Here is a 2,942-nt window from a genome sequence, read left to right on the forward strand (position 1 = left end):
CTCCATGGATCTAATCTCTTTCCAACAGCATGTTAAAAGTTTCTTTGGTAGGCACTACTATAAACATTGTTGGTCGTTTGACACTTCCTACCTTGACCCTGAGTGGGATCATTCCCAAGGTTGTTGTTGACTTACCATTGAATCCAATGACAGCTAAGTTTGTTTTTATCATATCTTCATCTGTCTTTTGGAACAAGGGTAACATAATTTTAGGCAGTAAATTAATCGCTGCTCTTCCATCAACCAGGATGCGATTGATCATAAGTTCTTTGACCTTAGATTTAATGTCACTACAAGAAAAAATATTTTTAACGGCCATAATATTATTGCCATAATTTCTCTTTTTAAAATTATTTTTTAGTGGCAATTGTATATTTACCGTTAATACTATAAATTTTAACGGCAATTTAAACTATAGCCACTAAAAAAAGCTAAAATTTTAAAAATAATAACAAACTTAAAATGTTAAACCAAAATTATATCCACACTGCGTGCCTCGCCATTCTACCTCACACTAACTACTCTCAGTACTTCATTCCCCTCTGAGAACCGCACACCGTTCTTCTCGTTCTTCTTCTCACATCTCCATCATTCCTTTTTCTTCTTCTCCTTCTTCTTCTTTCTTCTTCTTCTTCTTCTTCTTCTTCTTCTTCTTCTTCTTCATTTCATCTTTTTCATCGCTCAAATCTCTTCCAAGTTTTTATCTCAATGTTAATCGCAATCTGAATCATTTCTCGGACAAGCTAGTGTTGATTTTGATTGAAATTTGAATCGCGCTCTAGTCATCAGGTACGAGTTCCTTAATCTCCCTTTCAATTCTGATTCCTGTGCTCCCAATTTGTGTTCTATCGCAACCTGGTGTTTTTCCCCAATTCTTTTTGGTTCATTATACATTGCTAAAATTCAATTGTCACTGTTATTCTGAAATATTTATTTGATAGGATGAATTAGGATTATTAGAATACGAAATTGAGCTTGGTAATATCTAGTTCCACTTTTATGCTTCGATCTTTGTAAATAGGCAGAACAATTAGACCATTAATTAACCCTGAACACCTCTGACACTTTGACGCGTGCACAGATCTGGAGCAGGGGTTTAGTGTTGGGAGTGGTAGTGTTTACTTTCTTCTTTGTATTTGTCTCTGCAGACGATGTTGTTGTGCTCACCGAAGATAACTTTGAGAAGGAGGTTGGTCAGGACAAATGGTGATTTATTTACTCTTCCTGCTCCTTCTCGTTTTGTCTATCTATGTCTCTCTACTAATCGAGAAATGGTTTATCACTGAGTATCTGAATTCTATGATTAGAAGATCTAGATTTTGATTCTTGTTTTCCATCATTCTAAATACAAGTTGAATCTGGCAACATGCTAAAATGAGTGTGTGTCTTCTTCTAACTTCTAAGTCCGAAAGAAACTCTGTGTGAGGTGTGTATTTGTCTATTTGGAAAGATTTTCATGGCATGTTTTGTTTTTGAGTTTAATTTTGTTTTTATGGGGTTTTTTTTTGCAGAGACCGAACAAGGGGTTGCATTAGCAATTTTGAGGGGAGTAATTGACTTCAAGAGGGAGCCATAGCCGCAGATATCAGATAGTGCTAAGAGCCTCGTGAGGCAGATGCTGGAGCCTGATCCTAAGAAGCGGTTGACAGCAGAGCAGGTTCTTGGTGAGTCACTCAGTTGTCTTGCATTTGGTTCCAGATATTGGCCCATCCATTTTGTCCCCCAAAATGTTTTAGGGATTTATGTGATAATTGTATAACCCCCCTCTTAAAATTGATTTGCACAACTTCTGTCTTTGGGAGATATTTCTATTTCATTGTGTATTTGTGTTAAAAAAGGTTAATTTATTGAGATTCAGTTTAATGAGTATAGAAAGTGATTCAAGATATTTGCTGTCATTATGGTTGCAGAATATTCCTAGCTACAGAATGCAAAGAAAGCTTCAAATGTTCCGTTAGGAGATATTATGAGGACAAGGCTTAAGCAGTTCTCTGTGATGAACAGATTCAAAAAGAGAGCTCTTCAGGTTAGTAGCATCTATTGCGGTTTATGCATAATGGATGACTTAATATCTATATACTACGTTTTTATTTTGGTGATTTATGTTTGCTTTAAATGAATGCTACAGGTGATTGCTGAACATTTATCTGTTGAAGAGGTAGAAATAATCAAAGATATGTAACTGATTGTTTTCTATACTATTCCTTTGCAGACTCTGCAGAGTTGAATCCAAATGGTGTTACTATTGTTTTGGTTTTGGTTATGATTTTTATTTTTAAAGGGGAATTATATGTTTAATATTGTAATCTGTATAATAATATATATATTTTTCATATCAAATAAAGTGTAGAGTATGGACTACGATTGTGCAACTGATAAGAGTGTTCTGGGTCTTTCTTCTAATGTCTTATCCTCCTACTATTATTATGTAAGCAAAATTGGTTCAATTAAGACTTTTTTTCAATTCTGTCTTACTATTACTAATAGTAATTAATCCTTTTTTCTGTCTCCTTTTAGGGCTTGGTCCCACTACCAGGATCAAACAATGAATCTTGGTGCCAAGGGCTAGATGGATTGGCTTCAAGTTCTGCTGAATACTACAAGCAAGGTGCTCGATTTGCCAGTGGTAAGTCATTCTTCTTTTATTCTAAGAAATTTTCTTGGGGATAAGATCTATCGAAATTGAATGTAACTGATTGTTTGATTTTGTATTGTGAAATTGAATGGGGATAAGATCTATCAATTGACAATTTTTGAGCCATGAAAAGTATAAAACTACTTTTGGGAGAGACATGGTTTCATGTGAAGTCAGTTTCTTGTTGCTATGTATTGGGGAGTTTGTGAAATTTGGGTTTGGGACTAATTTGCTCTGTATATAATTTAGGTAGTAACATAATTCAATTCCCACCCTCTTCAGCTAGAGTTTGGTTATGGTCATTGAT

General features: G+C 34.9%; 1 long non-coding RNA gene across 2 annotated transcripts; it reads left to right on the forward strand.

The window, feature by feature from the left end:
- On the forward strand, nucleotides 506–1,875 carry LOC107608384. Of its 2 annotated transcripts, none has more exons than XR_002350873.1 (3): nucleotides 506–789; nucleotides 1,082–1,426; nucleotides 1,512–1,875. It is a non-coding gene; the product is annotated as an uncharacterized LOC107608384 (long non-coding RNA). The 2 variants fall into 2 exon arrangements; XR_001612841.2 differs by having other exon boundaries at nucleotides 1,082–1,206; nucleotides 1,512–1,872.

The sequence above is a fragment of the Arachis ipaensis genome, chromosome B07 (assembly GCF_000816755.2).
Source record: "Arachis ipaensis cultivar K30076 chromosome B07, Araip1.1, whole genome shotgun sequence".
Classification (NCBI taxonomy): domain Eukaryota; kingdom Viridiplantae; phylum Streptophyta; class Magnoliopsida; order Fabales; family Fabaceae; genus Arachis; species Arachis ipaensis.